Source organism: Micropterus salmoides, unplaced genomic scaffold, assembly GCF_014851395.1.
Source record: "Micropterus salmoides isolate LMB-PRFRI ecotype aquatic unplaced genomic scaffold, ASM1485139v1 Ms_hic_scaffold_16, whole genome shotgun sequence".
In the NCBI taxonomy this organism is placed as follows: domain Eukaryota; kingdom Metazoa; phylum Chordata; class Actinopteri; order Centrarchiformes; family Centrarchidae; genus Micropterus; species Micropterus salmoides.
The window spans coordinates 2,389,543-2,413,367 of record NW_024040707.1 but is presented as its reverse complement, the minus strand read 5'-3'; the positions used below and the strand labels follow the sequence as shown (position 1 = coordinate 2,413,367).

At 42.1% G+C, this 23,825-nt stretch overlaps 1 protein-coding gene across 6 annotated transcripts in view; it reads left to right on the top strand.

The window, feature by feature from the left end:
- Positions 1 to 23,825, top strand: part of LOC119905009 (extracellular sulfatase Sulf-2-like) — a 120,215-nt gene that overhangs the window by 9,542 nt on the left and 86,848 nt on the right. For 5 of the 6 annotated variants that reach the window (XM_038721667.1, XM_038721666.1, XM_038721663.1 and 2 more), the window contains exon 2: positions 10,623 to 10,658. The gene's annotated coding sequence lies outside the window, so the exon portion shown is untranslated. Of the gene's footprint in view, positions 1 to 10,622; positions 10,659 to 13,932; positions 14,039 to 23,825 lie in introns of those variants that run through there. The other variant, XM_038721661.1, reaches the window with a different exon arrangement.

The window sequence follows — 23,825 nt, the reverse complement described above, 5'->3', positions numbered from 1 at the left end:
AGGTTTCACATTAATGCAGAAATCAACAGTGTGACCACTGAGGAGTGGTAATTTGAAAAGATATTAAGAGAGCGTACGACAAAGTAGTAGCAGTACATTTATTCATTTAGCTGACGCTTTTATCCAAAGCGACTTACAGTTGCTATATGTCAGGTCACAGGCCTCTGGAGCAACTAGGGGTTAAGTGTCTTGCTCAGGGACATAATGGTGGATGTGTCACACAGTAGAAGTAAACAGTCTTGCTACAGATCATAAGGTAGTAGTTTAATGTTCAAAACCTCCAGCTATTTGCCCGTATTTCCAGGAAAAACACCTAAAATAACAAACCCAAAATGAATCTGGAATATCTCCTCAACCATTTGGCCTACATGCATAATTCTGGTCTCCTTTGAAAGGTCAGAAGCTGAGGAACAAAAATACCATTTTTTATAATATATACATATTTATTTTACAGACTAAATGGAGATGCAATAAAGAACAAAACAGGATATTTTCATCCTTGCCTGGTTAAAAAAAGCTATATTTTAATGCAATAAACCAGTGGTTGTTAACCTGACAGAAAGCGCTTTGCAGGTTTGAAAACGCGAGCAGCACATCAGTGCCTTTTTTGGTAGAATTTAGAAAAGAGCAAAGCGCTGCGGTTTTTTAATGTTGCTAGGCACCCAGCGAATCAGCTGTCCTGTCAGTCTAATCAAAGATTATAGCGCCAGCGGTCTGTAAGATCCGGCTTGATCATTGGATGTCTATGTAGCTCCTTTGGGTCGGCCACCATATGGTGAAAAATACTGTGTTCTCCTGCTCTGCAGAAAAAGGAGAGAGGCGGCAGGCACAGCTCCCAGGTATTGCGCAATAATCAAGATGGCGCTCGCTGATACTCGGAGCAACAAATCAGCTGATTTTTGGACTTAAAACGGCACAAACCGCAAAAGTAAGTCAGTGGCTTTGACAATTGTGCGCTGCACCTGGTACAGGGGGCGTCGGTGTCTGGAGTCCCAGGCAGGACATTTATCACAATAGTGGCGTAAAGCTTTATGGCACAAACACGACTCTTCAGTGAGGTATAAGAAGAGACAAAAAGCATATAATGTGCAATGTGATTGACTTTGGAAGAAGCTAGCTTGGCATTCTTAGTATGGCTATCATGGCAGAGGCTGCGTAGAGACCTAAGAAGACGTCAGAGGAAGCGAGAAAGAGAAAAAGAGAGAGTGACGAAGCAATAGACCTGACAAGATTAAATATCAGTATGGCTTTTACTCGTTAAGCTAAAAGAGCTGAAAGGCTGCAGGACAGGCGGCCAGAATAACTTATTAGCTGCTCGCTGTGTCTTGATGCAGCGGTTCGAGTCCAGCTCAGACCAGAGATATGAAGGTGTGGACTGGTAGCTGGAGAGGTGAAGGTAGCCTTAACCCCCAACCGCTCGGGGGGGCCGTACCAAGTTGAATTTGCCCTTGTGGGATTAATAAAGTATGCCGTCTTTTTCTTCATCTTTGGCTGTAAAAGCAAAGGTAATCAGCCAGAGATTTCACAGACAGAAGTTTAGCCGCTAGCTATAAATCTGTGATGTAAGCAAACTTACTAGCTAACTCGATGACATCAACAACATTACTGTAAGTGCTCTTGCGTCGGTTGCTGTCTAGCTTTGTTGGCTTTTATGCTGCTGCCAAACGGGAAGCTTCCGAAGATCTGATGCAAATGTGGAAGTCCCGTAAACCTGCATTCTATTGAACGACCAGCAGGGGGCGACTCTTCTGGTTGCAAAAAGAAGTCCGGCTCCATTAGAAATGATGGTAAAATGAGGCAACTTCTCAGCTGATTTATTCCCTCAGTAAACTCTTTCCTGATGAGTTTATGGTCTCAGTCGCGTGTTTCAAGTCTTCTTCAACACAGCATGATGTTCATTTAGTAAATTATGGTCCCATTTATTTTAAAATAGACCATAAAGCAGAGTATGCTTCAGGGCGGGATTATCTGTGATTGACAAGTCGTTACCATGGAGACCTGTTAATCAGGCTAGAGTGACTCGTACCCTCGGCACTGTGTAAATTTCACCAGTGCCGTTGAAAAAGCTTATCAGGAGTCGGCTGTTCACTCTCTCTGGTGAGTACATTTAGTTTTAAGCCTGTTAAGGTGACTTACAGATGCACCTAGCTAAGCAAGCTAGCTAGCTCCACCATCTCCTCCAAAAATGGTAAAAAAAAAAAGTAAAGCTAAAAAGAGAAAACAAAGTTGGCAAACTTGGGGACTTGCTTGTTTTTCAGCATAATGTAATCATAAGTACAGCTGTCCTTATTTACAACAGCGGTAAATTACACTCACTAAAAAAGGTGCCAAATCACACAATGGCTGAGAACAAGAGAGATGCTACAACAACCGTCTGTGAGGGAGGTGGGAGTGTCGGAGGGTGGGGTAACCTGTCACGGGGGCGGGGGCGGTGGGTGAGTCATGCATCTTTTGAATTTGTGACGGGGGTGTGTTCAAGCTAAAATGGGGTTTAGAATTGCTCTTTGAGAGACTGTGATGATTTCAAACTCCAGTGTTTGCTCACATGTCTAAACACAATGTATGTTCACATTTACCAGACGAACGTCTCCACTGGTGGCGTGAATTATTATCTGTCAGAGGCAAAAGAAGAAGAGGCGTGATGAGGAGGAAGCACACTGGTGTTTGTTTCTTTCCAAAACGAACATGATCTTTCCCAATATTAACCGAGTAGTTCTTCTTTCAACCACAACCGCTTAATTCTTCTGTAAATCGTCACCATGGATGTTTCCTAAAATTAGTGACTTACTTCTTGTAGCTGCAGGTTCCTTCTTATTTGTGGAAACAGTAGCTAGATGGATGTGCAAATTCCATCCATTCATGAAGGCCTTGAAGTTTGCTGAAAGCATAAAAAGCCAGTAAGAGGACCTTGAGTAAGGATTTTATCTGTTGTTCGTTAAGCCGTGGCCACAAAGCTTTCCAAACATTAACCAAGTAGTTATTATGCCCAAACCTTAATGAGTTGTGCTGGAAGTCAACGTCAGGAACCCGGATCACAAAACGCTCATGCAGGTTTGAGCTGTTTGTTTGTTGTTCAGTACCATTTTCAATGCAGAACTTTTACTTGTAACCAAGTACTTTTACAGTCTGTTATTGGTACTTTTACTTAAGTAAAGGATCTGAATACTTCATACACCACTGTTCTTTTTGTTTATCTCAGGTTTTTCGTGCACAATTAGTGTATGTTGTAGGAAAAAGCTGTGCGGGGTCTGTACTTTTGTAGGTAGTCATTTAAAAGTCTGTTCCCGTCTTGAAAGGTTCTTTATTACTACAGCTGGTAAAGTGCGACGTGTAGTTTAGACGCAGAACTGCTGAATAAAACAGCAGCAGTCAGACATGATCTCATGATGCCCCACTGGATAGAAACACACACAAAGCGAGAAAGAGAATTAAACTCTGCAGCACTGTCTCCAGGAGAGGTAATGATTAGGTCACTGTGTGTGTGTGTGTGTCCGCGGGCGTCCATTAGCTGCGACATGGCGAGTAGAAATAGAGCAGAGTGATTCAGACTGACAGAACAGGGTGAAGACAGACAGACAGACAAAAAGTCCATCTCAGATGAAGGTCACAGATGATTTTTGTGTGGTGTTGGGGGAGGGGGGAGGTAGATGACTGTTACTGCAGTCACTCCCAAAAATACCCCTCCTACTGTCAGCAGACCAGGAGGACACCTGCTACTGTACTGGATTACCTATGGAGATCCACAGAAAAGGTGAGCAGAGTGATTTCAGTCTGTAGGAGAGGAAGGAAGACGTCCATGTCTTAAAGGTGCTCTGTTGGATTGAGATCTGTTGACTGTGGAGGCAATCGGAGTACAGTGAACTCATTGTCATGTTCAAGAATCCAGTTTGATGTGTACATGATGGTCAGCAACAATAGTCAGGTAGGCTGTCGCCTTTAAACGATGCTCAGTTGGTACGAAGGGGCCCAAAATGTGGCAAGAAAATATCCTCCACACCATTAAACCACCACCACCAGCCTGAACCGATGGCAGGATGGATCCATGCTTTGGTGGTGTTTACACCAGATTCTGACCCTACCATCTGAATGTCGCAGCCGAAATCGAGACTCATCAGACCGGGCAACGTTTTTCCTCTTTCTGTTGTCCAGTTTTGGTGAGCCTGTGTGAATTGTGGCCTCAGTTTCCTGTTCTTAGCTGACAGGAGTGGCACCCGGTGTGGTCTCCTGCTGCTGTAGCCCATCTGCTTCAAGGTTCGGCGTGATGTGCGTTTAGAGATGGTATTCTGCATACCTTGGTTGTAACGAGTGGTTATTTGAGTTTCTGTTGCCATTCTGTCATGTCAAACCAGTCTGCCCATTCTCCTCTGACCTCTGACATCAACAAGGCTTTTTAGACCACAAAATATTTTCTCTTTCTCTGACTATTCTCTGTAAACCCTGGAGATGGTTTATGGTTGTGTGTAAAAATCCCAGTAGATCAGCAGTTTCTGAAATACTTAGACCAGCACGTCTGGCACCAACAACCATGCCATGTCACTGAATTCCCCATTCTTATGCTCAGTTTGAACTTCAGCAAGTTGTCTTGACCTCGTCTACATGCCTAATAAAGTGGACGGTGAGTGTATGTTCACAATCTGTACTACTGTAATTTTATGGTGGTTCATTTCATGCCAGGGGATCCCTCCTCTGTTGCTCTTCCATTTAGTTTTATCTAGTGCTGGGCACGTTAATGCATTAATTAATTAACGCAGACAATTATTTTATCTCAAGTTAACGCAGTTTTTATTACTATTATTAGTTTGAAAGTTTCTGTGCGCTACTTAAAATTATAGGCTACATAACTTTACCTGATAGGCCTTCATCTAGTTTACAAGAAATATTTTATTGCTGCTGTGTAAAGTGAATACTGCTGGGAAAAAGCACCTTATTTGTTTAAAGTATTTACAAACCACATGTTATTGCAGTACATTTAAAGTGCACAGTACACTACTTTAGAATTCATTATTCAGTTTTGCGCATAACTATGTGATTAATCGCAAGAAATTCATGCGATTAATCACGATTAAAATGGCTAGTTTTAACCTTATCCGACTCAAAGGGTCTAAGGATGCCGTACAGCTCGGGAAGCCCCTTGACTCAAATGTGTGATTTTGGGCTGTGTAAAATAAAAAAACTGCTGTGATCTGTAAAAGAATAGAGGAGAGCAGGAGAGATTGAAGAGGAAAGGAAGATACAGTTTTGACAACTCTCATTTAATGTGCAGCAACTTTGTGTCGAGTCCTGCCCCCTGCTCGGCCTCTAATTGGCTAACCCTTACCTTAACCAACTAACCAATCAGAGGAGGGGTTGTCGAAACAAACTAACTAACATGCGAGGAGAGAGCGGGGAGCAAATGCAGAGAGAGGAGAGCAGACGAGGGGAGGAAAGAAAAGGAGCTGTGCAGGGGAGGAAGACGAAGAGAGGAGGAGGTGAGGATGAGGAGGAGAAACAACGATGGCTGAGAAGCTTTTCACTGAAGCGTGAAATGAGAATTTGAGGATTTTTACTGGTGGAAAACACAAGTACCCGCAGAGAAACACATGCACACCACACACACAATAACACACATCCGCCATCACTATCTAGCCTCCATGTGCACGTGTGTGTGTGCATCAGCATGAAACAGAAAACAAGGACTTCCTCTCTGACTTCTTCTTCTTCTTTCTCCTCCTTGGTGCAAAATCAAAACCCTGGAAAGAGACTTTCCAGATGCAACAATGATAAAAACAGATTTAGTGTTAGTCGCACTTTAAACTGCATAATATTTTATTTATCGATAAAAATAAATAAATGAAGGACAGACAGACAAACAGGGTGACACAAAGACTTTATTATAATACATGCATAAAACAGAATAAATCAACCGAGGATGTCAAAGTCTAGTCATAATAATTACAACAACATCCCACAGTTACAGTGATTTAAATTAGTGTGAACGTTGTTAAATGTGACACACGTGTTTGTGACTGTATGTAAAGTAAGTCTGATTATTATAATCACCACCAGCAGTTAGTCGTGACTAATAATTCATTGCTGATGTTGCCCCCCTGGCCTGGTGGGGATCCTGTCTCTGTATGTAGAAACAAAGAGGCAGAAAACTTTAACTTGCGTTTAGCTCGACTGCAGGATTTATTCTGCCTCTTCAACAAAGGAAGAAATTAACATTTGACTCCCTGAGGTAATGAACAAAATGCTTGTCGTAAGGATGTGCGGTATCGCCACATCTTCAGAAAGTAATAATAACATATGTGAATACATTAGAACAGAAGCACAGCAAAACAAACAATATTGATGTCCATACTTTTCCTCCAACAACAAAACAACTTGTTCTCATTTGGTTATTGTAACTAACATTTCCCAAAGTTCAACACTTTCATCACATTGCACATCAAACACCAATACACCGCTCATATCACTATCACTCTTCTGTCCCACATTCACAAATTACTGTATTTCCATCACTTTTAAAGTCAATAACAAATGCGTTTAACAGAAGGTGTCACACACACCGAATAACAACATTTAGCAACATGCCCGCTAGCCTAGCATGGCCGCGTATAGCGAAACATCCGTGTTTAAACACATTACGGCAAAGGATTCACAACACTCTGATCCCTTATACTTATACATGCACGCAATTTTGCGTAACATCAACCCACTTGTATTTAGAAACAGGCAGAAAACTTTAGCTTCCTCCCAAGCGCTAGGCGCCACCTAGTGACCTGTTTAAGTATCGCTCTGTCACGGTAACCAGATGAATACAATAAAATTGGTATTTTTTGAACCATTTAAGACAATATCATAAAAGAATTACATGGGTGTCTATTTTTCAACACGTTTTGTTTGTTAGTAATAACCGGTACCATAATGAACTGTACTAACTCAGTGACTGTTTAACATCTCTTGTTGCCTAATATATATGCATACGCCATTTTTTTAACCCTTTACGCTGACTTCTTTGTTTCTTCTTTTATAGTCTGCAGTGTTTTGTTGAAATAAACTAACATTATGTAAGATGAGTTTTTGTTTGTGTGATTTGGCGCCCTGACTAATTCAGCAGCACTGTGTTAAATAAGGACAGCTGTACACTTGCATCTGTTATGATTACATTATCAAAAATTAGAATGTTAACAACTTTGCTAACAGCCAAAGATCAAGCGACATCACTGACTAGTCCAACAGAAAGAAGGCCAGCTCGCCGTCTGTCCTGCAGACTTTTATTTCACGAAACTCTCGCCAACATCCGGCAGCGTCTCACTCGGTCTCTCTCTTTCTCTTCTTAGCTTCCTCCATCTGCATCCTTTTGACTCTTCTCCGCTGCCATTAGCTAACTTTACACGAGACACAGCAAGCCAGCTAATAAGATATTACTGAGAAGTCCAACAGAAAGAAGGCCAGCTCGCCGTCCGTCCTGCGTCCTTTCAGATCTTTTAGCTCTAGCTTTTAGCGTTGCATCACAGAATAAAACACACTGGCTAACGTCCCGCTGCAGGATAATATTCATGTAATATTTCAGGTGTAGCCACATGGCTTTACTTTAAGGTCTGAAATTTAACAAGAGCTTTGAGGTTCCTGCTGGAGCTTCTCGGGCGAGACGACAAACAAATCAGACTTTGTGATTGACTTTTGTCGTCTTCTGCAGCTTCACGCAGACAAACAGACATTTCCAGAGAGATCAGGTTCAGGTCCTCGACCTGCCTGAAGACCTGTGTGGTCTTATTATCCCCGCCAACACACACACACACACACACACACACACACACACACACACACACAATGAACCCACCAGACCACCAGCCCAGCTAATTGGAGATGTTGTATCACCTCCCTCGTGTCTCTTGCTCTTTCTGTTTCTTTCACATTCTCACACACTCACAAACACACACACAGCGACCCAGTGGGAATTGGCAGCTTGCAGCGAATTGAGAGAGAAGGCAGAAAGTCATTACTTCTCTCACTAGATTGTGTGTGTGTGTGTGTGTGTGTGTGTGTGTGTGTGTGTGTGTGTGTGTAATCCCGCCATCAGTATGCCAGTCATGCTTTGCAACAGAGGGAAGGAAATTGAAGAGAGAAAGAGAGGAGGGGAGAATAAGAGGAGGGGGGAGGCGACAGTCCAACATGGAGTTCTTTTGATTACAGATTGGTAAATGTTCTTTCAGTCACCACCACCACCACCTCCTCCTGCTCCTCCTCCTCTTCATCGTCTCCTCGCTCTCTCTTCACTCGAGGGATTTCAGGGTAGACGTGAGAAGAATCGCTGACTGTGGCTGTGTGTGTGTGCTGTACTGTATTTGGTTATTACCCTGCAGCGCGCCGTCGTGTTTTTTAAAGCGCGGGGTCGCCGAGGTCGTCTGCAACAAGTTAAAACTGGAAATGGTCTGCGGTACCTGCAGCCGCTGTGTCGTTGTTTCATTATATTCTGGCCTGTAGTCGTCTAAACTCAGTTTCCTCTCCTCACCTTCACGAGCAGAGGCTGAGGTTGTAGATGAAGTCACTTTTTTGGATGATAATGATGCTGTTTAGTTCTTCGGATGTCCCAGTTGAGCTTTTTTAGCCCCTGTCCTGATCCGAGCCCTGTAATATTCACCATACGGTGTCCCATCAGATGCAGTAGGCGTGTCCTCACTGTTGTTGCCAGCGGTTTAGACATTAATGGCTGTGTGATGTGTTATTTTGAGGGGACAGCAAATGTACACTGTTATAAAGCTGCACACTCACTACTTTACAGTGTAACAAAGTGTCATTTCTTTAGTGTTGTCACATGAAAAGATTTACAAAAATGTGAGATACAGTACTTGCATATTCATTCTGTTGTCAAGGGCAGCTTTTTTCCACCCGAGGACGGTTGCAAAACTAAAATAATTTCTCTTTGTTAAGGACTTCGAGATTGTTTTGCTCGCACTTATTAATTCTTTGTTCTCTGGAATATGTGACTCATTATCATCACACTTGCAGCTTGTTCACAATGCGGCTGTTAGGTTGTTGACTGGTAGACGGAAGAGGGGCCACTGGTTACCAGTCAAATATAAAGTGTGGATTTGAAGCTGCTGTTAGTTGTTTTTAAGGCACTTCATGGACCGGCTCCATCGTATATTTCAAACCTCCTAGTGTTCATCTCTCTTCCAGGCCCCTTAGATCATCAAACCAGTTCCTTTTAGCCGTTTGACAGATGAAAACAAAGGGTGATCGGTTGTGGCCCCGGGACCGTGGAATTAACTTCCCTTTAATATCAGGTCATCCTCCACCACCGAGACTTTTAAGTCGAGGCTTAAAATTTTTTTTTGCCTTTTGAGTCTGTTCAGGGACACTTTTACTTTTACTTGTTTTCCTATTTTTGTTTTCATTTGATTAGTCTGTTTTTTATTGCATAACTTTGTACAGCACTTTGTTCAACATTGGTCGTTTTTAAATGTGCTTTATAAATAAACTGACTTGACTCGTAGGTTGTTTAAATATGTATCTGACACGTTGAAATAACAGTTGCACAACTTATATGTGGCACGCCTTATTTTTCACGGGCTTCCTGATCCAAATACTGAAGGTTCAAAAGTATTAAGTTGATCAGCTTCAATTATGGATCTGATAATGTGACCCTGATATTGATGAGCGATCAGTGAGAGAGAGAGAGAGAGAGAGAGAGACGTCTCACTCTGTTGGAACTACAGAAACCCTCAGATTGAACAGCGGTGTTACAGAGCGGAGCTTCTTCCCTCACATAAGGATCTTTGGTCAAGTTCAGACTCAGAAACTGACAGCAGACAAGTTTAATTTTGTTTTGTCGTCCAGGTTTCTCACAAGAACACTGGCAGGATGAGTTTCACTTATGGCTGGACAATAAAACAATAACAATAATTATCACGATATATATTTTTTCAACAGCAATATAACAAATATTCAATAAATGTTGGATTTTATACACTTATTTTATCATTAAGATGTTTGTTTTGTTTAGGAAAAAGGACTGAAAAAAGCTTTTACTTGTGTTTTTTTTTGTTTACTCGTGCATATTTGTTGACAAAGATTTTATCATAATTGTTTTGAATCTTCTGCCTCAGATTTGTGAAGTGATCCACTGTTTGGCCTCAAGTGTTGCCCTTAAAGAAGAATTTAAACCACAATTAACAATCAGGTTTCTTCAACTAACTCACTCAGGAGCAAAACTCAGCCTTTTAAACTCGAAAGAAATAACAGTTTGATACTTATCGTGATAATTATCGATATCGAAAGATATGAAACTTTTTATCTTTTGGCCGTATCGTCCAGCCCTAGTTTTACTGCACTATGAGTACAGAAAGGTTTTAAATGCAGCACTTTCACTTGCAGTGGAGTATTTTAACAGAGTGGTATTTAAGTAAAGAATCTGAACACTTCTTCCAATGCTGCTAACGAAGACATCTTTAGTTTGAGACATTCTGACGTCATCTGAGCGGACGTTGGATGAGAGATGTTTTGTTCCTGATCTCAGATATGTGGGTAACAGTAAAAAGCCGCTTGTAAAGTGAACATGAAGGTATTGAGGACCTAAAAGCAAGACATTTTGGTCCTCTGTTAACGGTCTCTTCTGTCTCTGTTTGTCTCTGCAGGACTGAACACAGCAGGAGACCCGACACACACTGCAGGTAAACCTCCTTCTCAGACAGATTTGACTGGTTTTAGGACCCAGAAACAGTCACGGGATAAGTTTTACTGATTTATTAAATTAAGACACAGTGAAAAAACTTACAGTGATTAAACCCAACCAGTGCACACAAAACCAGATCTTCCCAAAAGCAAAGTGATGGAAGGGGTTAAGGAAAAAAAATCCACCGAAACAAAAGAAACACTGATCCAAAAACAGACGGGCAGGAATGAAACGTAAATCCAAAATCAAAGGTGTTACGAACCAGCCGGACGAGAACAAACAGAACAGAAAAGAATACACAGAAACACACACAAGCAGCGGAGGGTGAACAAACTTCAAAATAAAACAGGAAAAAGGACAGAACTTAGACCAAACAATTACAACTTTCTCTGCAATCAAGATTTTAAAAAGTGCTTGTAATTATTTAACTTATTGTAAACCAGTTATCTTGTGACTAAAATGATTTTAAGCCACCATCTGATGTTTTTATCTCAGTAAAACCACAACTTTGTTATCTTGGGATAATGAGAGATAAATAACCGCTCCACGAAACGAGTTTATATCCTAAAATAATAAAGTAATGCTTTGTTAATCATGAGGAAAACGTGTCATCTCAAGATAACACGGTTGTGAGTCAGAAAAAGAGGTGTGGTTAGATTAGTGTGTGTGTGTGTGTGTGTTACAGACGCACACTGATTGATACACACTCCTGAGTCCGTTCCCATGTTGTGACCCAGTAACAGGAGCCTCACATTCCTGATTAATGATGCAGGTTGGACCCATAAATGACGACACACAAGCAGCCCGACACATTTCTACAGTCACTTCAACACGTCGACATACAGCGCAGTCGCACAAGTGAAGGTGGTGCATTCAAGGACGCGGAACAACGCCCTCCTCCCCTCTCGTGCTTTTCATCAGTCCATAATCCAACTCACAAGATAAATGATAAACAAATCGCTGCACTGATTTTCTTTACACAGACCAGTGTTATGAATGACGATGCTGTGGTGCCGTCTGCTAACGAAATGTCACATCACATCTTTCAGGATTGGTTGATCTTATACTTTCAGTCAGAAAAAGTGCCGTGCGCTCAGGCAGTGAACAGGTTTTAATGACAGATGTTTTAACTCAGCAGGATAAGTTTACTTCATTTATTAAAGAAAAACAGAAAGGGTTCAAACTTACGGAGTTCCTGTCCAAACAAAACAAAGTAATCCAACAAAGCAAACATAAAGAGTCCTGCAGTAATCCCAAAGAATGACAGGCAGGTGTGAAGCGTAAATCCCAAATAATAGAAGAAGAAAGAATTTCAGCTCAAAGCAGGATCTTCTCCTAAACTAAGTAGTTTTGTTTCCTAAACCTAACAAAATTGCAATATTTCACTATGATAACCACAATTTTATTTTGAAAGTCTAACCAGGCGTTTTTCTTATTCTTGCTAACTTGATCACGGAACCCTACATGTCCAAAAACGACGCTAAAAGGTACCGAGTGCAAATGAAACTGTTGAGCAGGACCGTGACATGAGGCGCAAGGCGCTTGTGATTGGCGAGCAGATCTGTCACACAAAGATGACAACGTAATGAATTTGTAACTGCATGACTGTTTAAAAACGGGTCAGATGTGCTAATTAACCTACATTAGCTAATTGCGTTCTTTTGCAATTTAGATTTGAAAACAATTAGTCGTTCAGCCCTAATGTGGTCACCAGAGACGCATTTTAATGCCAGGGGGAAGCATCCTGATAAAGGGGCCACGTGTCGGCGCTGTTGGATCAGGATCTGCAGCTAAATCCAACCATTTGCTCCAAGGACCCCGGCTGAACTTTCCCCCAAGATGAATTGAAATCGGCCTGATTCTGCGAGCAGACGGACAAACTGGCACAGATCCGAGCGGCAGAATGTCTTAAAGACCTGCTGCTGGAACCAGGAACAAACACGGAGAGTTCTTTTTCTTCTCAGTTTTGCGAGTAAAACTGCCTCTGAAAACGTCCCCTTCAACATCAGGATTAGGTCTCGATGTACGGTGGCCGTTACAGCCGAGTTACTGTTGAATAACTCGGCGAGTTGTATCTGAGTTGATAACACTGACGAGTGCAGGTCAAACAGTGACAGCTTGTTTCAGGCTGAAGTCTGCGGCGTCGACAGAAAACAGCTTGTTTCCCTGCAGATGAACCTGGTTGGACTCCAGATGACCGCCACTCCTCCACATTCCTCTGTGTGTGTGTGTGTTTTCCCACATGTGTTTCTGATCACCGAGTGTTTGCAGAGAGAGGTGGATGAGACCGAAAAACTAGAGCCCGACCGATTTATCGTTTTGCAGACATTATCGGCCAATATAAGCTACTTTTATAACAGCTGATATATGACTATTAAAAAAGAGACACGGAGTCTAAATCGCCAACAGCAGATAACGCTGCCTGTTGCTAAATTAGCCACAAAGCTAATGCCGAGTTTATCAGTGGAGGAGGCTGACGTTAACGATTAAACTGTAGTGTCTAGTTACAGTCGGCGTGTCAGAAATGATTAAACGTGAGCTGAACAAGTAACTAACACACAGTTGCAGGTCCTCGTTGTAGACAGTCATGTAGTATTAAATTAATTCAAGGGCGGCGTATCCTCTGCGACTCTGTATCATCGAGCCAGAAGTGTGTTTCTGCAACATTGGATAGAATTAACAGAGTGCAGATGTAGAAAGTAGAAGTCATCGTGGCAGATTATATGTATGGTAATGACTACTGCATGACAATATATATATACTCTATAATTTATAATAAATCAGATATTTTAAAAATGCTTTCTGTAGTTTTATACATCTTATTTATCAAAACTTTAATATATTTTGTTGTACTTTTGTTCAAAGTACTAAAGTTTATTTTTAAGCTGCATTATGTCGTGGCATCTTGGTGAGGTCTCAACAAATGTGGGATAATCTTAGTTAATTCATGCGTTTATTAAAATAAGGGGTTAAAAGAATATCTGCCGATATATCGGCTATCGGATTTTAAAATCCACTAATATCAAAATCGGTATCCTTCGGGCTCTACCGAAAACTGGTCACATTGCCACTGTCACTGATGTCTTTTTTAGTAATCTTCAATTTCAAACAGAGGAATGATCGACTGAAGGTCTGATTAATTGGTTTACTGCCTGTTTGATTGATTCCCGGGCGGCTGATGAAGTCACCCAGCGTGTAGATGTCAGATCGTTGACCTCAAACACTCGTCCCTGAACGTGTTGACATTTCTCCTTTTTTTAAAAATTTGTACTGAGTCAGATCTGAACGATTGATCTTCATACAAGCCAATTTATCGATCAGTACCATCTCGTAGCAGATGTATTGTGTTTAAACGTCGGCGGATAAGGAAGAACAAAGGTCAGTGCAGGTTTATGTATCTTAGTCTGAATAACTAATAAAGACATTCCTTTGGAAAACTACTTTCACCACCAATTTCAGGAATCCTTATAGATAATATTTGTTCTCTGATTTTCTTTCCTACTCTTGAATATTTGTATAACAGTATCAGCCTCAAAATCATGTGAGTCCATCTAAATATACCTTTTAATTAAAGTTATCGTTTTCAAGGTAAAGAAGCAACTTTCGTGCTCCTGTCCTTGAGTTTTGTTTTGTTTTGTATTTAGAGAGTAAAGGTGTGGTGATGATGAATGAGGAACCAGATTTGGGCGTTAGGATTTATCAGACCAATTTCGACCAGGTCTGTTCCAGTCTGGCTCAGTTCTTCAGTCTAGGTCGGCAGATAAAATAGTGTGTGATGTGTTTCTGATGTGAAGTCTTCAGACCCGGTCGCTTCCAGTCGCTCTGCTCCGTTTCGCCGCATTTACCACAAAGGGATTTCTGCCACAGCTCCAGCGGTTCCTGAGCAGTGGTTGGTTCATTTACTCGTTGGTTCAGTCGTTGCACCTGTGCACATTTTGAAAATAATCTTCATGCTGGTTAGTCTCTGTAGGTTTCAGCTCGTCTTCAGTTTTGTCCCAAGCTTTAGTTTCATCGGTTTTTCCGGTGATGAAATGAAGCGTCTGTTCATTTTAATATCCACGCTTAACTCACTTGCTTTAAGAAGATAAGTTCAGTTTGAATGCTGCAGGAGAGTTTGCTGTGAGGCTGAAACGTCCTTTCAGGAGAAACGGGTCAGATGTACATCAGGGATTATTTCTATATCTGTGTTGCAGCTACTTCATCACACACAGCAAAGCCATGTATCTAGCTGTGCATGATACATGCCATATTGACAAAACTGTGAGTTTCCTGACTGCAGTCACCACTGGGACTGGACCAGTAATCCTGTAATGTGTGCGTGAGCGCTTGTTTTAATATATTTGTGGAGTCCAAAAACTGGGAATCCACTATACGTGTGGGGTCCAACAGCTTTGTGGGGACCAGAATGCTCAACCCCACAAGTGTAAAGACTTGCTTTTAGGGTTCAGGTTAGAGTGAGGTTAGGGTTACAGTTAGGCATGTAGTTGTGATGTGTTAGAGGGCTACGAAATACATTATGTAAATGACAGGTCCCCACGAAGATTGGGGTGTGTCTTTGTGAGGACCAGTTTTTTGATCATTACACCCTGAGTGTGGGGAGATCTTGTTCTTCTGGTGCTACCTTCTGTGCCATTTGATGGTTCAGACTTGGTTTTAAGGTTAGAGGAAGGTTTAAGTTCATGTTGGGGGCGGTGGGATGAATTAAGCACATAATGGTCCTTACAAGTATGTAAGTACGAACATGTGTGTGGCTGAGAGAGAGATGTGTTATTCCTTTGGCGTCCTATCCAAATCTCAGAGGGAATTATTTGCAAAATTCAAATATTGTTCTCTGCAGCGCCAGCACTGATCCGGAAGTTGATTGGCTGACTGGGCTCAAGATTTCTGAGAAACAACACCCAGCAGCAGTGAAAGAGCTGCCCATCCCTCTTTTGCTGAGGTGACCAGATTTCTGAAATGAAAACCAGGGACATTTTTGGTTTGGTGGTCAGTATGTGATTAAAAAATATAATGTTGTTATGCATAAAATAAAAAAGGGGGACGGTTTTATAATCTTTTAAATAGAACTCTTCTGAATGAAATCAAATCATTTTGTGGCAGAATTACATGAGTTGTATTGGCTATTTAAAGGTATTTTAACAGGTAAAAAAGTACTTGATTGGTTGGTACACAGCAAGTTAATTATAATTAACTTAAGATAATTGCAAAGGAGATCATGTCTTTATTTTATATTTAAGTAAATCATGTTAATTATAGGCTACGTACATATATAAACAAGGATATTAGACATAGGCCTACCAAACAACAGGCTTCTGTTATTACCTATAATCACGTAAATGTCAGGCCTGGTTACGCTACAAACTGCAAACACTTATTTGGCCATATTTGTGATTATTTCGTTAAAAGAAATGGTAAAGTTTCACAAAGACACGCCGGACGATCCAGCTTAAAAGGAGACCTATTAAACTGCTTTTCCAGTCCTATATTGTAGTTCTGTGACACCTGTATGGCAGCTTTGCATGATTCAAAGTAAAAAAAAATTTTTTTTCTTATTCTGATTCCTCATGTAGGCCTTCATTTCAGCCTCTCTCTGAAAAAGCTGTAGATGCTCCTGTCTCTTTAAGCCCCCCCCCCTCAAAGCCCACTGTCTTCTGATAGGCCAAGAGCTGAAGCATGTTACCAGGCTGTTGTTGTTGCTGGGCAGAACAGGTAGACTGAGCATCGCTGTGCTGTTGCTGTGGGAGCAAATGACCATATATGGAACAGCAGCTGTGTCTGGCTCCGTGTGTCGTATTGCGGAGCCGTTGGTAGAAAAAGCCGTTCAAAACAGGAGGAAATCTGAGGTTTACGCTCATAGTGATTTCTTATAAATGATTTAACCTAAGTTTTTGAAAGTTTGGCCATGTTTAACATGATCAACACTGTAGGTAAGTCGTAAAATGTGGGAAAGCATCTATTATGCTTTTCCACATGTCTCCTTTAACACACAACACGTGATCGTGTCCTGGCTTCACGCGGCACTTCGAGCTCTGTATGTTGATGCAATGGCATTCGTTATCGAGGAGTAGCAAAGAGGTATGATGACAAACAGAGGGGAATAAGTTTAGAAGGGGGGCGTTGGTGTACTAGCCCGACAACGTCTGCAGTTTTTTAGCCCAAGCCCGACCTGAGACAGACACAAATATCACTGCACTGTCTCTGATACACACAATTGAATTTATTTCAGGATAACCCCCATGAGATGTATCATCTCATTTTCAAAGGGGTCCTGCAGCATCCATGCACAAAAATTAACCACACAGCACATATACAAAAACACAATACAAACACAGACATATATACAAAACAAAAACTCGCTCACCTGCCCTTACCCCTGCAATTAACATAGCACATATATTAAAGTATATTGCCAAATAATCAGCTGAGTGCATTAAACAACTAATACATCATTTATCAATATGCCTTATGACAAAATGTAACATAGCAGGATAACATCACATCTCACATAGGAATGTCCAAAGAAAATCAAGATAAAGAGAATGAAGACAAAAAAAGTCATGTTCGTATACATACTAATATACATTTTCTACATAAACCATTTATATGTAACACCATTGGTATTCTTAATAACAAGAGCATGTAGTTTTAAGAAAAGAAAAAAGTGACGATTTGAATAAGCGAAATGTGGAAATAGATCTCAAGAAAAGAGGAAGGTTATTCCAGCCTTGAGGGGCCTTATATTGAAATGCTCTCCTACCAGCTCCAGAAAACGTAGTAGTACAGTAAAAAATGTTGGACATTGGAAGTCTAAGTGAGTATGTCGAGCAATAAGGTATTAAGTGCTGTTTAAGGTATGCAGGACAGTTGGAGTAAACACATTTGAAGATGAACAGAATCCAGTGGTTTAGGTTGCAGCCAGTGAGTCATACATAAGACAATGATGAGTTTTAAATGGACAGTTTAGTATAAATCTGCAAAGGGAACTGAATACAACATTAAGAGGTCTAAGATTGGACTCAAAGGTATTAGTGTAAATTATGTCTGCATAATCAATGATTGGTATTACCAGTTGAGAAACAATTTTTTTCTGACTTGAGTTGTAAAACCATTGATTGATCTGTACAGAGTATTAAGACATCCATATATTTTCCTAATGATATTGTCAATGTGCATCTTAAAGGTGAAGGTTCTAAGAAGTAAACTTATTATTGGCCTCAAACATAACAAGCAGTTCCACTGACAGTCATGCCCACAAATATTAATACTGACTGTCCATTATGGAGAAGCATAAGCATGCAGTAGAGAATATAGCCCAGCAGTTAAACAAGAATCGGACCGGCCTGAATCGACTCAGCGTGTCGGGACTTGGCGACCCTGTCGCGCCATTTTTGAACTAAAGGAAGGTGAAGAATATTTAATTTAAGTGGTTTGGGTGGATGTTGGGCCAGAAACCAGACTTTCACCAAGAGACCGGTGTTCGTTTCCCGTGTGAAACAAAAAGTCAACATTGAAGTTACATAAGCTGCGTAAGTTTTTTTAACCCTAACTGTGACCTTTTCCTAAAGTGAAACCAAATAACCTCACCAAATTGCGACATTTGACAACATTAAGTACATACTGTTTCACAACGTTCACCACTAGTTTCATTTCTAATTATTAGGTGACGTGTGTATACAGAAGAATCAAGAAAAAAACAACGAAGACAAGAATAAAAAAATAGATGAAAAATGGGCTAATCAAAAGTTTTTGGGAAGTAAAATAAAAAGCAGAGATAACTCTAACAAGCTAAGTGAGCTGAAATTTAGTTTCTTTCCACTTTCCACTTCTTTGAGGAAGAATAGTAAATCTTTGATCCAGTGTATAAAGATAGGACAGTGTGCATCCATTTAAATAAAATTAGGGGTATGGCAAAGTCGAATTTATTAAGTAAGTCTAGGGCTGGACAATAAAACAATAACAATAATTATCACAATATAATTTTTTCAGTAAAAATATAACAAATGTTCAATAAATATTCAATAAATGTTTGATTTTATTCACTTGAATCATTCACGAAATAGGACTTAATTTTTTTATTAAGATGTTTATTTTGTTGAGGAAAAAGGGACTGAAAAAAGCTTTTACTTGATTTTACTCATAAATGTTTTGAGTGTTCTACCTCAGATCTGTTAAGTGATCCGCTGTTTGGCTCATTATTGTGATAATTCTGGATATATTACTATTGCTAACCTGACCGTCCACAAAAGGAGTAGCAAGGGCGTTAAAAAGCAACGCCAAGGGGTTTTGACCAAGTGTCCATATGTGACGAGGTGGGACATGCGTTGACACGTCAGAGACCGCGACGCTCTGCGGCACTCAGCTGATTAGGTGGCACCCGGGTAAAACTAACGCAGCCAATAACGTCAGCAGTAAATCCTGCCTTCATCAGGGTGAGAGGCTCGACGAACGTGATGGACTGGAGGCTGTGAATGTAAACGTATCAGTCAAACCTGCATTGAGCAGTGAACCACGTCCACATACGGTCTGTGTGCCTATAGGAGCATTCAGCAGTATGTATGTATATATATATATATATATATATATATATATATATATATATATATATATATATATATATATATATGTGTCCAGTGGTCATCTCCCAGCAGAGCTCTCCTGCTCTCCATCAGTCTATTTCTGTCTCTGAGTGGGCAGGATGGATGAACCGCCCGGAGGGATGGAGAGAGACCGAGAGATGGAAGTGGAGGAGGTGGAGGAGGAGGAGGAGATGGATGTGGTGTATTTTCGTCCGCTCTTGTTTTGATCGACCTGTGTCACTCGGTGAAGCTCTTTGTGTTGAATCTGTTTTGTTTACAGCTCGTAATAAATTAAGTGGAGCTGACTTCGCTCAGAGAGAGATGGAGGGAGAGTAATACTGTGATGGAGGAAGGAAAGAGGCTGTGGATGGAGGGAGTGAGGAGACACTGAACACTAACAGCTGATAAAGCAAATATCACTCTGCGACAGTTTCAACATTTGATTGTTTTAAGCTAAAAGTTTTACAACTCACTGGTTTTAGCTTTAAAAATTAGGACAATCAGTAAAGATTTTTTTATAAACAGATTCTTATTGATTTTACTCTTGATCGTGACAGCTGCATGAAGTCTCTCTCAGCAGTTACTTTATTACAAAGATTGCACAGAACTATTGATTATTTTCTCATTCAGGTTTCAAAAACTATCCTCTGCTCTGACGCTGTCTCCTCTCCTTCCTCCTCTCCTCTCCTCTCGTCCCTCCTTCCTCCTCTCGTTTTCTCTCCTCTCCTCCCTTTCCTCATTCCTCCTCTCCTTTCTTCTCCTCTCCTCCCTTTCCTCATTCCTCCTCTCCTTCCTCCTCTCCTTTCCACTCCTCTTCTTCCTTCTCTCCTTCCTCCTCTCCTCTTCTTCCTCCTCTCCTTTCCTCTCCTCTTCTTCCTTCTCTCCTCTCCTCCCTTTCCTCATTCCTCCTCTCCTTTCCTCTCCTCTTCTTCCTCCTCTCTTTTCCTCTCCTTTCCTCTCCTCTTCTTCCTCCTCTCTTTTCCTCTCCTCTCCTCTTCTTCCTCTCTCCTTTCCTCTCCTCTTCTTCCTCCTCTCCTCTCCTTCCCTTCCTCCTTTCCTCTCCTCTCCTTCCCTTCCTCCTTTCCTTTCCTCTCCTCTCCTCTTCTTCCCTTCCTCCTTTCCTTTCCTCTCCCCTTCCTCTTCTTCCTCCTCTCCTTTCCTCTCCTTCTTCCTCCTCTCCTTTCCTCTCCTCTTCTTCCTCCTCTCCTTCCCTTCCTCCTCTCCTCCCTCCTTCCTCCTCTCCTCTCCTTTCCTCTCCTCTTCTTCCTCCTCTCTTTTCCTCTCCTCTCCTCTTCTTCCTCCTCTCCTTTCCTCTCCTCTTCTTCCTCCTCTCCTCTCCTTCCCTTCCTCCTTTCCTTTCCTCTCCTCTCCTCTCTTTCCCTTCCTCCTTTCCTTTCCTCTCCTCTTCTTCCTCCTCTCTTTTCCTCTCCTCTTCTTACTCCTCTGCTTCCCTTCCTCCTCTCCTCTCCTCTTCTTCCTCCTCTCTTTTCCTCTCCTCTCTTCTTCTTCCTCCTCCTCTCCTCCCCCCTCTCCTCTCCTCTTCTTCCTCCTCTCCTTCCCTTCCACCTTCCTCCTTTCCTCTTCTCTCCTCTCCTCTTCTTCCTCCTCTCCTTCCCTTCCACTTTCCTCCTTTCCTCTCCTCTCCTCCCCTTCCTCCTTCCCTTCCTCCTTTCCTCTCCTCTCCTCTCCTCTTCTTCCTCCTCTCCTTTCCTCTCCTTCTTCCTCCTCTCCTTTCCTCTCCTCTTCTTCCTCCTCTCCTTCCCTTCCTCCTCTCCTCCCTCCTTCCTCCTCTCCTCTCCTTTCCTCTCCTCTTCTTCCTCCTCTCTTTTCCTCTCCTCTCCTCTTCTTCCTCCTCTCCTTTCCTCTCCTCTTCTTTCTCCTCTCCTCTCCTTCCCTTCCTCCTTTCCTTTCCTCTCCTCTCCTCTCTTTCCCTTCCTCCTTTCCTTTCCTCTCCTCTTCTTCCTCCTCTCTTTTCCTCTCCTCTTCTTACTCCTCTGTTTCCCTTCCTCTTTCCTCCTCTCCTCTCCTCTTCTTCCTCCTCTCTTTTCCTCTCCTCTCTTCTTCTTCCTCCTCCTCTCCTCCCCCCTCTCCTCTCCTCTTCTTCCTCCTCTCCTTCCCTTCCACCTTCCTCCTTTCCTCTTCTCTCCTCTCCTCTTCTTCCTCCTCTCCTTCCCTTCCACTTTCCTCCTTTCCTCTCCTCTCCTCCCCTTCCTCCTTTCCTTCCTCCTTCCTCCTTCCTCTCCTCTCCTCTCCTCCCCTTCCTCCTCTCCTTCCTCCTTCCTCTCCTCTCCTCTCCTCCCCTTCCTCCTTCCTCCTTCCTTTCCTCTCCTCTCCTCCCCTTCCTCCTTTCCTTCCTCCTTCCTCTCCTCTCCTCTCCTCCCCTTCCTCCTTCCTCCTTCCTCTCCTCTCCTCTCCTCCCCTTCCTCCTGTGTGTGGGTAAGAGCTCACTGGATTTCTATTTCAACCCAGTTTTATTGTTCACGATGACTTTATGCTGCGTCCTCTCGGATTTCAGGGCCGTGCAGAGACCTCTGGAAGGGCAGGTGCTCAAAGTATGAAACATGGAACAAGGATCTAAATAGGGCTGTTCTCAAATTATCGATCCAGAAATATATCGTTACGTATTCCTTGCTGATATGCGTACACGGATGCTTCTGTATCGATACATTCGGCGATTGCTGTGACGCTGTTTTGAAATAGAAACAGAGGGAATACCCAGCTCTCGCTTTAAAACACCGTGGGCTCACATAACTTACAGGGAACAGATGATGATACTACTGGTGGTGATCTGTGACTAGAGATATTAAAACAAACACAGGGTTTATATATTAGCTGATTAAACAAATATGTGACCATGACAAGATGTAAAGACTGCTGACAGTGTTTGGAACTGGCTCACAGTGACTGACCTGCTGCAGCCGCTGCCAAGGCTGACTGCTACGAGAAAATAAGAGGGAGACGCTCACCGAGACGGCTGCACACCGAGGGCTGCAGGGAGAGGAAATAAGATACCAGACTCAAAAAAGTGTGGGAAATAATCTGGGAATGAAAAAGTACTGTGAGGAAGGACGAGGTTAGCCAAGGCAGCGGTAAGAGAGACAAGTGTGACGCTTTCAACGGTATCAACATAAACAAAAGGTACTGCGCATGTGCATTACTATGGCCCAAACTTAACTTCCGCAAGCAATCCATAACAAGTAAATAACTTGCACGGATTTGTACATCATGTGGGTCATTTTATTTACTGCAAAATTATTATTCATTCACTTGATACACATGGTACAGTGCTGTCGCCTCTCAGCAAGAAGGTCGTGGGTTCAAACCCGGTTGCCCCGGCCTTTCTTTGTGGAGTTTGCATGTTCTCCCCGTGTCTGCGTGGGTTCTGTCCGGGTTCTCCCACCATTCAAATGCCATGGATTGGCGACCTGTACAGAGTGTACCCCGCCTTTCGCCCGATGTCAGCTGGGATTCTCCGCTTGATGTCTTATATTCTCATCCACCATCTAATGGTTGAAAATGTTGCTCCGACGCAAAACTTATTTGCACTGCAGTATATTATTATTACTACTTCTTCTTCTAACGTACGTATTCAACACAGTGATGAGAGTCTGCACTGCCTGAATTCTACCAGAAGTAGAACAATAAGAACGAAGTGATGAAACGCGCTCTGTAGCACCATTTGTCCATTTTCAGCTACTGTAGAAACATGATGGTGGGGGGACCCGCGGTTATGCAGATATAAATGACTCATTCTAAGGTAATAAAAACATAATGGTTCATTATGTAAGGTCTTTAAACACCACTGAAAACATAGTTATGGTGCATTTCTGTCAATAAATAATAAATTACACACTGGACCTTTAAGAAAAAATTTAAACTGGTGTGAAGTGAGCTTACCAGACCCCTGCAGCCCGCTACTAGCATAACAGAGCTTAATCTGTTAACTGTCGTCGGTTGAGTTGTATTGTGGGTAATGTAGGCACCAGGTTTTGGCAAGGAAGTAGAATGTGAGGAATAAGAAAGATGATATCTCTGGTTCTGTTACACTGATTTTGATCCTTTAATCTGTCCATCACGAGCCTGACAGTGTTACAGGAGTTAGGAAATCTAACCAAACACGAGGCAACAACAAACCCGACATCTGCCCTACAACTTCTGTGAGAAGACAGAAAAGGAGATAAGAAAGTTAGGGAGCAGAGGAGGAGGGAGGGGTGCACATGTGGCAGGCAAAGGGAGAACAGATGAGGAGTGTGTACGTCAGCAGGTGTGCGTTTAAGTAGATTGTGAATTAGTGATGCATCTTTTCCTTTTTGCCCGGGGCGTTGTTCTGCTCGGGTCCACAGTGTGAGCACACCGAGAGCTGCAGGAGAAAACAGAGAAGAAGAGCTGAGGTCAGCTGAGAGGGAGGATCAGTTTAAACAGCAGCTGCCAAAGAGCAACAAACAGCGCTGTGACTTACTGTTAATGGCTCGGGAAGAAACACCAATAAATACTACAGTGTTTTATGTGCATGTGTATTCATTATAAAAGTATAACCTACTGCTGTGCTGTAATTCTTTAGTTGAATCACTTTGTTCTGTAGAAATCCA